Source organism: Anabrus simplex, chromosome 1, assembly GCF_040414725.1.
Source record: "Anabrus simplex isolate iqAnaSimp1 chromosome 1, ASM4041472v1, whole genome shotgun sequence".
NCBI lineage: Eukaryota > Metazoa > Arthropoda > Insecta > Orthoptera > Tettigoniidae > Anabrus > Anabrus simplex.
This window is the reverse complement of record NC_090265.1, coordinates 1588887059-1588902078: the sequence shown is the minus strand read 5'-3', so window position 1 is coordinate 1588902078 and position 15020 is coordinate 1588887059. Positions and strand designations below refer to the sequence as shown.

General features: G+C 39.4%; 1 protein-coding gene across 1 annotated transcript in view; it reads right to left on the bottom strand.

Moving 5' to 3' along the window:
- The window catches only part of LOC136858574 (UPAR/Ly6 domain-containing protein CG9338), a 138730-nt gene that overhangs the window by 92374 nt on the left and 31336 nt on the right, over positions 1-15020 (bottom strand). The window lies entirely within an intron of this gene.

Here is a 15020-nt window from a genome sequence, read left to right as displayed (position 1 = left end):
AAAATTCATGTGACAGGCCACTAGAATATAATCAATTAAAAAAGGTATTCACTATATTCTCAGAAGAAGCAGACTCCAATTATTGCATAGCAATTTAAAGAAAACTATGATTGTTTCGTCACTAGTGAAATATGCACGGATATATACTATTAAAAGTATTTTTGATGATATTGCTGTCGATTCATCTACAATAACCGACAATGTAGAATCAGTTGCAACTACTTCCTCGCATAATATTAATACAATTAATTATACTGGAGGCTGATGCAGGACTCTGGAGGCCTGTACCCTTTTCTAGTTCACTGGCTACCTGTAGATCTATTAAATCAGGGTATTTGTTATATCATATGAATGCAACATCTTGTTGCACTGTCTGCTGTACGAAAAACCTTATTGGTATCCTCATGCTGTGTACTGAGTTGTTGACCAATAAGATGTTGTAATTGCTGCTTCTCTGCAGGATTAACATTATCTAAGATTGTTCTGTTTGCCTTGGCTTTATATGATTAAGAAATGGTCTTCCCCTTTCTTGCTTCCATAATACGTAACCTCAGTGTTTTCCCATTCTTTTGAAATATAGAGCTCTAGACTCAAGACTTCCATAAGCAAAAACCAACACAAGCAGGATCGAGGAATACAACAAAAAGGAAGAAAGAAAGAAAGAAAGAAAGAAAGAAAGAAAGATAGATAGAAAGAAACGATACTACTGAAAACGGCTAGTATTTTTCCTGTTAATTTACAAATTAAAAGTTCTGCCACGTTTAGAAATTTGACGTAGGTAATATTCAGTTTCACACATACCAGAGATTTGATGAAGCAGTGTAAGTAGAAATACAGTTGGCAGTAGTGATTTGATACAGAAGTTATTTTCAATTGGCCTATGCGAGATTTAAAACATTAAAGTGTTATAAAACAAAGAAACTTCAGTCAGTTTAAAGAGGAATAAGTTTCAGACTGCATTCCTCCTTTCCAGATAGGTTTCAGATTCCGTTCCGGTGCGTTCCGGCACCCCTGTATCCCTGCTCTTAGCGCTACCCGAGAAACACCACGGAGAGATCGCCGTAAATCGTTCCATGTAAGGTCCAGGTTGGGGAGTTTACATCATAATGTGAAAACAGGAATGTACATTTGAAGGTGGTAAGGAATGGTAAAGACCCACTATCTTATAGCAGAGAAGTAAAGAGACTAAGAAGGAGGTGCAGATTGGAGAGAAATAGAGTTAGAAATGGCTGTGGAAGTAAGGAAAAATTGAAGGAACTTACTAGGAAATTGAATCTAGCAAAAAAGTCAGCTAAGGATTACATGATGCCAAGTAAAATTGACAGTCATACAAATTTTAGTGAAAAATGGAAGGTTATGTATAGGTACTTGCAGAAACAGGTTCCAATAAGAACATTCCAGGAATCATTCATGAACAAGGGGAGTGTGTATGTGAGGATCTTCAAAAGGTAGAAGTATTCAGTCAGCAGTATGTATAGATTGTTGGTTACAAGGATATTGTCCAGATAGAGGAGGTGATTAATACTAAATAAGTTTTAAAATTTACTTATGATAACAACGATATTTACAATAAGAAACTAGGAAAGCAGCTGGAATTGATACGATTTTTGGGCTGGGAAGTTTAAATTATAATGTGAAAACACGATTGTACCTATAAAGGTGGTAAGGAATGGTAAAGACCCCACTATATTATAACAGAGAAGTAAAGAAACTAAGAAAGAGGTGCAGGTTGGAATATAGTACCAAATCTGAAGTACTTGTTTGATTAATGTTTGCATGAAGGAGCTATACCAAACGAACGGGGAGTTGCTACAGTGTATAAAGGAAATGGTTTTGGACATAAAGCTGAAAAATACAGGCCAGTCAGTTTGACACGCATTGCATGTAAGCTTTGGGAAAGCATTCTTTCTGATTATGTTAGACATATTTGCAAAATTAATAACTGGTTCGACAGAAGGCAGTTCGGGTTCCGGTAACGTTGTTTCACTGAAGCTCAACTTGTAGATTCCAGCAAGATATAACAGATATCTTGGATTCAGGAGGTCAAATGGACTATTTCGCGATTGACCTGTCCAAGGCATTTGATAGAGTAGAACACGGAAGACTACTGTCTGGACTACTGGACTGGACAAAAGAGTGACTGAATGGGTGGACATATTTCTAGAAGACAGAACTCAGAGAATTAGAGTAGGCGAAGCTATACATGACTGTGTAATAATTAAGAGCGGAATTCCTCAAGGAGTATTATTGAACCTTACCGTTTTCTTATATATATATAAATTATATGAGTAAAGAAGTGAAATCAGAGATAAGACATTTTGCGGATGATGTTATTCTGTATAGAGTAATAAATAATTTACATGATTGTGAGCAACTGCAAAATGACCTCGATAATGTTGTGAGATGGACAGTAGGCAATGGTACGATGATAAATGGGGTTCAAAGTCAGATTGTGTTTCACAAATAGGAAAAGTAATTACTGCTTTGATGGAGTGAAAGTTCCTTATAGGGAGCACTGTATGTACCTAGATATTAATATAAGGAAAGATCTTCATTGGGTTAATCACATAAATGGCATTGTAAATTAAGGGTGCACATCTCTGCACATGGTTATGAGGGTATTTAGGGGTTGTAGTAAGGATGAAAAGGAGAAGGTATATATAAGTATCTGGTAAGACCCAGAGTAGAGTATGGTTTCAGTGCCGGGCCGATAACCTCGATGTTAGGCCCCTTTAAACAACAAGCAACAAGGTTTCAGTGCATGGGACCATCACCAGGATTACTTGATTCAAGGACTGTAAAAAAAGGAATCCAAAGAAAAGCAGCTCGAGTTATTCTGGGTGATTTCCGACAAAGGAAAAGCGTTGCAAAATTGTTGCTCAATTTGGGCTGGGAAGACTTGGGAGAAAGGAGACGAGCTGGTCGACTAAGTGGTATGTTTAAAGCCGTCAGTGGAGAGATGGCGTGGAATTACTTTAGTAGACGAAGAACTCTGGGTGGTGTCCTTAAAAGTAGGAAAGATCATAATATGAAGATAAAGTTGGAATTCAAGAGGACAAAGGGGAGTTAGGGATTGGAATAACTTACCAAGGGGGATGCTCAATAAATTTCCAATTTGTTTGCAATCATTTAAGAAAAGGCTAGGAAAACTACAGAGAGGGAATCTGCTACCTGGGTGAGTGCCCTAAATGCAGATCAGTAGTGATTGATAGTGATAATGGCAGGCCCTATTTCCTATTGCCTGTCACAGTCGAGATTATAATGTCAGACCCCCTTTCCTACATCCAGTCACAATCGAGTTGAGGAATTTTCATTATAATGGCAGGCGCCGTTGCCTATTGCCATTTACAATCGTGTTAGGATGTTTTCATTATAATGGCTGGGCCCCTTGCCTACTGCCAGTCACACTCGACTTTGGAAATTCTAATTATAACGGCAGGGTCACAACTGAACTGCGTAGTTGTCATTATAAAGGCAGAGCCCCTTGCCTACTGCTGTTCAGATTATGTAGTCCAAGGCTGTTGTTGAAGTCACAATCGAGTTAGGGAGTTTTCATTATAATGGCAGGCCCCCTTGTCTACTGTTATTCACAATAGAGTTGGGTAGTTTTCATTATAATGGCAAGCGCCTTTGTCTATTGCTAGTCACAATCGAGTTAGGTAGTTTTCATTATATTGACAGACCCCCTTGTCAACTGCCAGTCATAATCTATTTGGGGAGTGTTCATTACAAAAGCAGGACCCGTTTCTTGTTTGGGGATTTCTCATTATAATGGCAGGCTCCCTTGCCTACGGTGAGTCACAACTGTATCCTAGTGCCGCTCAATTTATGTTCTCCAAGGTCGTTCCTGAAGTCAGGTTGCTTTACAAAACTTCCTTGTTAACCATATTTTTCGTTCGCCCTTGTGTCTGCAGAATCACAAGGCTGTCAGGAGAACTTACACGCGAAAAGACTACGTATAAGCGACCATGGGAGAAAAAATCATTCCACACCAGCAACTTTTTAAAGACTGCCCTGAGCCTTGTTTATTGTTATTTCGAGGCATATTTTAACGGGAAACTGCTGTCTTTCGAATAGGAAGTGGTTGTCGGAGGGAATCAATGGAATGCGGGGGATGAAAACTGTTTCTCACGCAGTATATCCCATGAAGATGGCTGCTTCGAAAAAAGTAAAGATTTTACTTGAAACTTGGTGTCATGTGCGAAGCCAGGGTCGATGGAATTTTTATAAAAAGAAAACTGACAATAAACAATAAACTAAATAAACATTCAGAGACATAGTTGTAGAACCAACAGATCTGTAATTCACTTGTATCAGAGTCTTTATGACAAGTCATTCATGCACCTTCACTGTGTTCTACCAACATTCTGTAACTACAATTACAACTGCTATTATAAAGCTTAGGAGATATCGTAGCAAAATTATAGGTGCTCCAACTTGTGAGGTGGAAAACCTCCATAGAGTAGTGGACCACGTCCTCCTCTCCACCACGGAGTTCACCGACTTACATCTCACCATCTTACTGTAGTAGCAAGTAGGAATCACTGATGCTTGCTGCGGTGTCGTTCTTGTGGTGTGCCTTAAGCCACTTCGGCTGGTGAGTCAGTGAAAAACCTACAACCTGTTTTACAGTCAATGACCGGGTCAGGTATGGGATGAATGAAGCCCCCAACTTGTGACGAGGATATGAATTGTGCCGGCTGCCGAGGCCTGTCACACTCCTCTGGGGGCAATGATTAATGACTGACAGATGAAATTAAATGATAGTGGAGAGTGTTGCTGGAATGAAAGATGACAGGAAAAACCGGAGTACCCGGAGAAAAACCTGTCCCGCCTCCGCGGTGAGAGGCTGGCGAGCAGCCGCCTGATCCACAGAGGCTCCTGGTGAATCAGTACTGTGCATTAAGTAAGACAGGGAATAGAAAAACCAGGACCCGTCTTCCTTCGTGGGTACAACACGATAACGTACCATTACGACGCCAATAACAATGAGCTGCATGCCTAAGGAATCCTATTATGGGAAAGAAAAGGAAAACAGCGTCAGCTATGAAAAAAAGGAACTACACAGTATACATCTCTAGAACTGTGACCGAGCAAGTGCCTACGCGGTTTGGTCCACGTAGCTATCAGCTTGCATTCGGTCGACGGTGGGTTCGAACCCCAATGTCGTCAGCCCTGAAAATGGTTTTCCGTGGTTTACCATTTCACAACAGGCAAATGTTGGGACTGTAGCTTAATTAAGGACACGGTAGCTTCCTTCCTACTCCTATCCCATCGTCACTATAAGACCTATAAATGTTGGTGCGACGTAAAACAAATGGTAGAAAAAAAGTGCCCAAAATGAGTCTGAAAAGATGGAAAGTATCAAGAATTGTTTTAAGGGACGTACCGAGATTCCGAGATTTGTTTCTCGCGTCGTAAGACTTACAGTGAACTTCGTCTCGTCCTTATACAACGAATTCGATTTTCGCCTATATTAGCCTATGCCATTGTGTTAAAGGGCCTAAATCTAGGGCAAGAGCTGAATTGCCGGGCTGAGTGGCTCAGACGATTGAGGCGCCGGCCTTCTGACCTCAACTTGGCACGTTCGATCCTGGCTCAGCCCGGTAGTATTTAAATGTGTTCAAATACGTCAGCATCGTGTCGGTAGATTTACTGGCACGTAGAACATCTGCGGGACAACTTTCTGGCACCTCGGCGTCTCCGGAAACCGTAAAATTAGTTAGTGGTATGTAAAACAATAACATTATTATTAATAGTTTAATTTTCAAGAAACCTTTCTTAGTGCATCTCTAAGGTTAAAAAGAAATTGTCGGAATGAGTGGCTCGATCTTGGTTCAGTCCGGCGGTATTTGAAGATGCTCAAATACGTCGGCCTCGTGCTGGTAGATTTACTGGCACGAAAGAGAATTCCTAATGGAATAAATTGCGGCACTTTGGTATCTCCGAAAACGGTAAAAGTAGTTAGTGGGACGTAAAGCCAATACATTAATATTATTATTCTCTAGGGTAAAAAATTGAAACTATGTTCCTAATTTCAGCTTTCTATGTCTTTTGGATCTGAAGATTTCGTGATCAGTGAGTGGTATTTGACTTTTATATAATATATTTCTACGTCGGTTACAGGCTAGGAGCTAGAACTCTGCCAAATTTTAATTTTGTAGGGCATTGCATCACGGTTGCAATCATTTAAGAAAAGGCTAGGAAAACAACAGATAGGGAATCTGTCACCTAGGCGACTGCCCTAAATACAGATCAGTAGTGATTGATTGATTGATTGATTGTCCGCCATTTTGTTTGGGGGGAGGGGGCAAAAATTAAAAATTAAAAGTTTTTGGAATTTTTCCGTAGGCTACACGCTAATAGCTATCACATTGCCAAATTTCAAGTTTCTAGCTCATGTCGAAGTGGGTAAACATTTATGTCAGTCAGTCAGCCTTGTGGCTTTATAGATATAAGAAATATACAGTGGAATCTCGATATCTCGAATCACATCGGAAGCTAAATCTTATTTCGAGTTATAGAGAATACCGGTTTTGAATATGTACAGCACATAATTGAATCATATGTATCTAAGGGTTTATAGGCTACAATACATTATTTTAACAGTATTTAAAAATATAGAAACAAACACTATTTTACGGCATCACTTTAAATTAAATTCACACACGTGAAACAGTGAGGCTTCGCCGATTTTCCGATCATTAGAAGTTTTGGTATTTTGATACCTGTCATATTAGCTCCCAGCATCACTGTAACCCTTTCTTTATTTGTTAACAGTTCTCACAAACCACAAATGCCGTATTGCACAGTTAAAGGTGCATAAAATTCGGATTACAGAGTATTTTTTGCTTCTCGGGAGGAAATGTTTGCTTTGAGAAATCGAGAAATTCGTGTAAACGAATTTCGAGTAATAGAGAAATAAGTACACGTGAAGAATAGGACAAACGGCCGGGAAATTTAAGTTACTTCGAGATACTGAAAATTCCAGTAATGGAGGTTCGAGATATCGAGATTCGACTGTAGATTTGTTTCGGTTCTGCAGTAAGTTTTACTTGCGTGGAGAAACGTAGTGGAATTCTGGTCAGCCTAGTAGTTACATTTCAAGTTTTCACTTTGGTAACACTGTATCATGTGTCGCATCTCCTGGAACTGGTGAATCAGACGGAGAGTGGATTACGGTCCAGGATGACGTAGTCAGCCAGGCCAGGGGTGACGTTTTCCGCTGACAAAAGATCCCTACTGAATCGTTTCATATTTCGAAAGAAAGTTAGAACAGAGACCTTCGACATGATCTGTGACGTTGTAAGAGATTGGGACTATACTACCGAATTATAACTAACATTGCATTTCTTCACGTGGCTTACTGTGGGCTGTGCATTCATATGGGCCAGTCTCAGTCTCATCTTTGACTTTGATAACATAAATATGATGACATTGTGACAGATATGAGCAGTGCTATGCAGCCTGTCCCTGAGATGAATGGTGTGAAAATGCCGCTCATAGGGTCATTTGGTGAATATTCCAATGGTCTTGGCAGACTAATTTCTGGTTTTGTGAGGAAAGCAACGAGAATCTACCACACTCTTCATTTCCGTAGTACGACTCTTAAGTGGCACTCAGACTACGTATGATAAGTTATGGCGGATCTTTTGAAGATCCAACCAGCCTTTGGGCTAAGGAGTGCAGGCATCTTGATGTGATGCCATTTAGGCTGCTTGTGGGTCAATTTCAAAATTAGTTTTACTCTGCCAGCTGACAAGAGATGCATCGCTAAATATAGCTCAGTTTTTAACTAATGTTTCTAATGAAACGAGCTGTTCTTCGCAAACCGAAAACGTTTTCTGGTGTTCATCTTCAAAGTCTACTTTCATTCATCCAGCACTTTGTTATTCTTCATTTTCAATAGAAAGTTCTTTTACTAGTACATTTCTCACGCTGACGTTGTTGAATATTATAATACTAGCAAGATACCCGTGATTCGCTACGGTATTATAATGAAATTTATAACTGAATGCTTAACGTTTTATATATAATCTGCCGGAATTCGCGATCTAACTCGTTCTCTGAGAGAATCCACCAAAATTCGTGATCTGACTCGTTTTCTGAGGGATTACGGCAAAGTTCCTCCCATTTTCAATCTTTCTTTCCAGCAATCGATTTCATACTTCCCGGGCTAGGTCCAGGTATTTCACCCGGCCGGTTGGGTCACTAAGTCTTTGCCATCTTTTCCTATAAGCATTTTAATATGGATCAAATCCTTGAGGAGATCCGGCGTGGTGTCGTCTTGGGTGCCTTGGCGGTACTGAACCCGCGGTCGGACTGCAGTCGTAGTCATTACCCGGCCAGGACCCGTTTCCAGCGCGGTCCGCACATTTTGATGACTATCCAGAACATTATTATTATTATTATTATTATTATTATTATTATTATTATTATTATTATTATTATTATTATTAGTCTGGAACCCACAGCAAGATGCAAGACCGCTACTTGGCGGTAAATTACATCCTCTGCCATTGTCATTGCTCACAATGTGACCATCACCATCGTCGCACGTAGGCAAGTGCGCGAGATTTCTGGCGACACGAATGATATACTATCGTGAATTATTGACCTTATTACAGAGGTGAACAATTGCACGGTCAATATCATTCATATCGTTTATTTCAAATGTGTTTAAATTTTTATTTATATGGCAGGAAGATCTACTGTAATCTAACTTTATGTACTCTAAAGGAAAATGTGGTTCTTGAAAACGAACCCAGGAAAGATTAAAAGTGATCAGTTTATAATCAGAATAAGTACAATATGAACAGTAAAATCAATTGGTCTCAACTCCTTTTTCACCCACTGCCGTTAAGTTGGTTTACCCTCCCCCCCCCCCCCAAAGAAAAGAAGGCGTGTTTCCTTATGTTTAAAGGAGATTCCAAATACCAATGTTCATGTTTGTTACCTTCAGTTCAGAGGTATAAGTATCCCCATAAAAAGAATTAACTTTTTTCACTTCCTTTCACGTTAAAAATACTTGTCTCTTTAATAGTAAAGGATCTTCTAAATACCAATTATCACGACTCTAACATCTTCAGTTTTTGAGATATGTGTCCACATAAAAGAAATTCAACTCCTTTTCACCCCCGCGCCCCAACATGATTTCGCCCAAGAACGCTTTTTTCTTTGTTTTTAAAGGAGATCCAAATATCAATTTTTATGTCTGTAACAACTTTAGTTTTTATTAGATGTAAGTATCCTCATACAATTATTCAATTAAGTTTTTAATTTTTCACCTCCTCACCGCCCCCCCCCCCACTTCATTGGATTTTCCGAGAATACGTGTTTGTTTAATTTTAAAGCTGATTCCAAATACCAATTTTCACGTCTGCAAAATCTTTCGTTTTTGAGATAATAGTATCCTCATACAAATAATTCAACTAATTTTTCAATTTCCCTCCTCCATTTAGGTGGATTTCCGGAAACAAACAATACGTATTCCTTTATTTTTAAAGGAAATTCCAAATACCAAATTTCACGTCTGTAACATCTTCAACTTTTGAGATATCAGTATCCTAATTAAAATAATTCAACCCCATTTTCAATCACTTTTACCCCTCCACCCAAGTAGTTTTTCAGAAAACAAATAATACATGTTTCTTTTTTTTCAATATAGATAAAAAAATACTATTTTTCACTTCGGTAACATGTTAAGCTTTTGAGATAAACTGTAGAAATACTCATTTTAAAATTTCACCCCCTTTTTAGTTCCCCTTAAGCGGAGTTTCCAAAAACAAATCATCTGTGTTTCTTTACTTTTACAGGAGATTCTAAATACCAACTTTTACGTCTGTAACATTTTACGTGTCTGAGATATACAGTAGATATAGTCTTCCTAAAAATTGACACCAATTTGTCACTCCTGTTTAACCCCCATTAATTAGATTTTCCAAAAACAAAAAAATACGTGTTCCTTTATTTTCAAAGGAGATCCCAAATACCAATTTTCAGGTCTGTAATATCTTCTGTTTTTGAGATATAAGTATCCTCATTTAAGGCATTCAACCCCCTTTTCACTCTTTTCGCCCTTTTCACACCACCTATTGGGATTTTCCGAAAACAAAAACATGCGTGTTTCTGTATTTTTAATGAAGATTCTAAATACCATTTTTTACATTTGTAAGCTTTCAAAATTTTGAGAAATAGATACACTCATTTTAAAAATTCACCCGCCTTTTCACCTTCCTATTAATTGGATTTTCCAAAAACAAAATAAGTGTTTCTTTATTTTTTAAAGATCAAAAATACCAATTTTCAGGTCTGTAATATCTTCAGTTTCTGAGATATAAGTACCGGTATCCTGATTAAAGGCATTCAACCCCTTTTTCACCCTTTCTTCACCTCTCCTATTGGGATTTTCCGAAAACAAAAAAATATGTGTCTCCTTACTTTTAAAGAAGATTCTAAATACCAATTTTTACATCTGTAAACTTTTAAAGTTTTGAGATATAGATACACTCATTTTAAAATTTCACCCCCTTAGCGACGGAATATCCAAAAATCCTCTCTTAGCGAGCACCTGCATCTTAATATGAATGTATCCCCAAAATTTCATTTCTTTATGCCCAGTAGTTTTGGCTCGACGATGATGAATCAGTCAGTCAGTCAGTCAGTCAGTCAGTCAGTCAGTCAGTCAGTCAGTCAGTCAGTCAGCCAGTCAGGACAAGTTATATATATATAGATAGATTAAAATAATGTGAGGCAGTGGTGGCGTTTGGATAAAACGTCCGGGGTTTCACTGCTTTGGAAAATAATGTGTTCAAAGTTATTGTTACTTGATATTTACATCGATGTAAAACAGTGGCATCGCTTGATTAGTAACGCGACTTTCCTTTTTAAGGCAAACGGCTGTAGCTCGAAGAAGAACAATGGGGAATGACACACAGAGTATATAAGTTGCAATTACTTTAAGCTCATCCAGTTTCCTGTGATTTTAAGGATGTTACTTTAATAGAAATAATTGCTTCAAGAACTTTAGGTAGACTACCGTGATTTATGTCTTGACATATTTTGCCGTTTTCATAAAATATGTATTACTAATTAAAAGTTCCATTAATCACGTAAACTTAGGTTACGTTCGCCTATTGATGCTCTAAAAATCGTAGTTACCAAAACATTGTGATCCATTGCGGTTAATTACATCAGAACCACAAAATCATGTTATTAAAATCCCTTCAAAACATCCGGCAAATATTAACCGTGCGCTCGGACAGTGCTTCGGCTAATTTCGGGACTGCTCGATGTAACTTGTGTCTATCGCTGGTCCAGTTGCCAGCGATGCCTGGGCTATGCTTTTCCTGCTCCTCATAGCCCCTCGCCTAGTGCACCCTCCTTACGTCCCAAAGCCCCGCGCCATTAGTCCAAAAATTGAACCTCTTCGCTGGTTCCGGAGAGCGACCGAGTGTTGGAAGTAAAATTTATCGCTACGTGCGTGAATATTCAGAGCTAATTAAAGGGACAGGCTCTTGATAAACCATTTTACTAAGACATATCTATTGTTAGGGGGTTCTCTGAACCACTGGGCATATAGAACGCGCCGCGACTGATGTGAGGGCAATTTAAATGATGAATTGAAAGTCATTTATTTATATTATTATACAGTACTTCACAGTGGTGGTGGTATTTACAATCTAGCCTGCTATGTCTTGTAATATGGCAAGAACCAATTTGTTACCTTCGTTGATCTGTCTCATCCTTGACCTGGTGGCCATGATCGTTAAGGCGTCAAGTCTATATAGTCTGGCACTATTTAGGCTGCTTGCGTGTTAATTTCATACTCAGAATGTTTGTGTACCAAAAGCCTGGATTACATTTTAAACCTCTGCACAGTGTTCATAAGGAGTGAGGGTATATGGCCCTCTTGATGGTGAATCGTCCATCCGATGGGGACGTTAATCCTTGAGCAGACCACTTGGTGTTATCTGACGGGAGTAGGCTACGTGCCGACACCGGATTTCACCCTCTCTCTACCTTATTATCATCATCTCGCAACCAGATGCGCAAGTCACCCATGGGAGTCAAAGAGGAAACCTACACCAGGCGAGCCGAACAAATCCTCGGACAATTCCGGCAAAAAACCATACGCTAAATTAATTAAAGTCCGTGAACGGTAGCACACCCGATCACCGAGTCTACACTGAAGCAAATTTTTCATGAATGTGAGCAACTCTTTTGCTTTGAAAACATGGAAATTAATAGCTCCGTACAGAATAATAGGCTTATTGAAATCGAGGCCGTCATCGTAGTCTGTCAAATCCCCTCCTCACAGCAGAAGCGCCAGTCAGTGTATGAAACATTCTGAGATTTTTGAACGAAAATCCTTGATGAATGTATGTCCATGTTAATACGAATTTTAAATGAAAAGGGAAAGTGACTTCAAACACTTCGCCGACAAGCAAATCTGTGCACATAAAGCGACCGTCATCAGATATCGCTCGAAGAACAGCGTATTTATTATTTTTTAAAGAACGAACTTGTTACTTCATTACACTCCTCAAGTAGCGCTCGAACCACATACGATGACACATCGAATACGCGTGGCGAAATTCATTTTCCACTTACACCTCAGCGAAATGTGAGTTACTAGATGCCCATAACTCAGACCACGGTCAATTTTGCTGCTGGTTTCATAACAATCGTCTCCATAAAGTCCTCTGGAAGTTCTATATTAGCACGTTAGTGTCGTAGACGTAGAAGCGCCCTCGTTGATTCCAAGAGTAGTGCAGCGCTCATTCTGATGCTTAACTTTTAACACTGGAACAGAGGGAGGGGTAAAAATAGACCCATCTTCATTTACTTGTTTTCTTCTTTAATAATATGTGCAATCTTCAAATATCTTGACTTTTCATAGTTTTTTTTGTCGTGTTTACGGTGATGTATCGTACCAGGCAAAATATTTACATTTTTATACATTTTTGATAAGCAATACCCTGGACCACCCTGGACAGCGGAAGGGGTCATTTTGACAGCTGTACAATTCCTTATTATAACGCGGGAGTTTGCATTGTCAGACAACGGTGTGTACACGGCCTGGATTATTAACATTGTTGAGCTCTTACTGTCAGATGAGTGTTTCAGTTAGGGGATTATTACACTCATCTCATCATTTAGAAAGAGAGATATGTCGTGTTACGATCGTCTTTCTATTGACGAGAGTCTCCTATGCTATAACATTCAGAAGATGAAACTGAACGTGAAGTATTCGATTCAGATGATGAGTTTTGCTTGAGACAAGCAAGACTAGCGAGGACGAAGATCAAATTCTGACAGAGGATGAACTATCAGCAGGGGAAGTCGAAAGTGAATCTACCTCCGAACTCGCCTCAGATGTCTCAATTTCTGTTAGGAGTTTCCTCAGTGAAGATGGTCGCTCGAGCCAACCGATTGGCAGGTCTTGGATTCGAACTCTTCATCTGGAATGCGGGCTGCAGTGAACGTCCTGAAAGAGCGGGGAGATCCCACTACATATGCATACCACCGAGTTGACGACTCCGTCATTTGTGTCTTTCGTCTTCTCTTTGATGAATCAATGCTGCGTCTAATGAAACGGCACACAGAATCAAACGCTCAGGAAGAACTCAACAAGGACTGGGCCGCGTCGCTCGAGGAGTAGGAGGATATGATTGCTATCAGGTGTTCTGTGTTCGAAAGATGTGTCTGTGGATGATCTATGATCGCGTTCCTTTTATGGTGAGCTATTCATGAAGGACACAATCAGGGGCGAAGCGTCAGGGGAAACAGCGTAGACAGCGTGTACCCTTAACACTTTGTGAACGAAACATTGCCTAGTTGATTCAATTATATTTCTTAGAACATTAATTATTTCCACATACATGACATTATTGTATTTCCCACTTTAATTATTTTCGTCTCACTTCGGCAATGCTCGGTTTCGCGTCAGTTACACGAAGCACGTGGGCGAAAGTAGACGCTGTCCATTCTGTGTATCTTCGCTTTGATTTTCAAAGCTTTCAGATACAGCAACACTAACGCTCTGTAGGTGCTCGCTATGGAACTATGACTTCCCTACAACGAGATTTCTCCGCCCAGTAGACAGACTTACCAGCGTCTCTTCTTGCGCTCATTGGCTAGTATTTGGATCTCGGTTATAAAGGTGCTCTTATTGGCTGCATTCTCAGGCATACTTTTAATGTAATTAATTTGAATTTACTTTATTATAAGACACGTCTGAAAATAAAGTAATAATATTTAAATACGAAGTATAGCAAACTTACACCTAATAAATCAATGATAGCATCAAAACTCTTCAAGTAGGCCTGCATGCACGTTCTTGCCCGCCAATATTAGTTACGGTATTATAACCCCAACAGCTATTGGCTTTCTTGATAATTCTTGATAATCAACTCCAGAGTGTGTATACGGGAACAACAAAATTGCTTAACTTGAAGCTGTCTAATCCGTTGACGTCAGTTTCTAGTGAACGTGCTAGAGTACCTTGAAACGAATTAACACTTATTTAAGGAATTCGACGACCAACCAGAGACTGTCTAACTTGCGAACTCTAGCTATAGAGGAGGAACTGCTGTAGCATCTTAGCAAGACGCCTGACTTCAAGACGAGAGTTTTTTTTTTTTTTTGCTAGGGGCTTTACGTCGCACCGACACAGATAGGTCTTATGGCGACGATGGGATGGGAAAGGCCTAGGAGTTGTAAGGAAGCGGCCGTGGCTTTAATTAAGGTACAGCCCCAGCATTTGCCTGGTGTGAAAATGGGAAACCACGGAAAACCATCTTCAGGGCTGCCGATAGTGGGATTCGAACCTACTATCTCCCGGATGCACAAGACGAGAGTAATGATACGTTTGCTGAAATGAAGAACAGGCGGATTGAACTCATTTACATGAATACTGTTTAAGGTGACTTGTAAAAAAATCTATTTATTTCTTATTTTTCTTATTAAATCTACATAACAATGAATTATATTGCTATTTTTTAATTCTAAAAGTATGT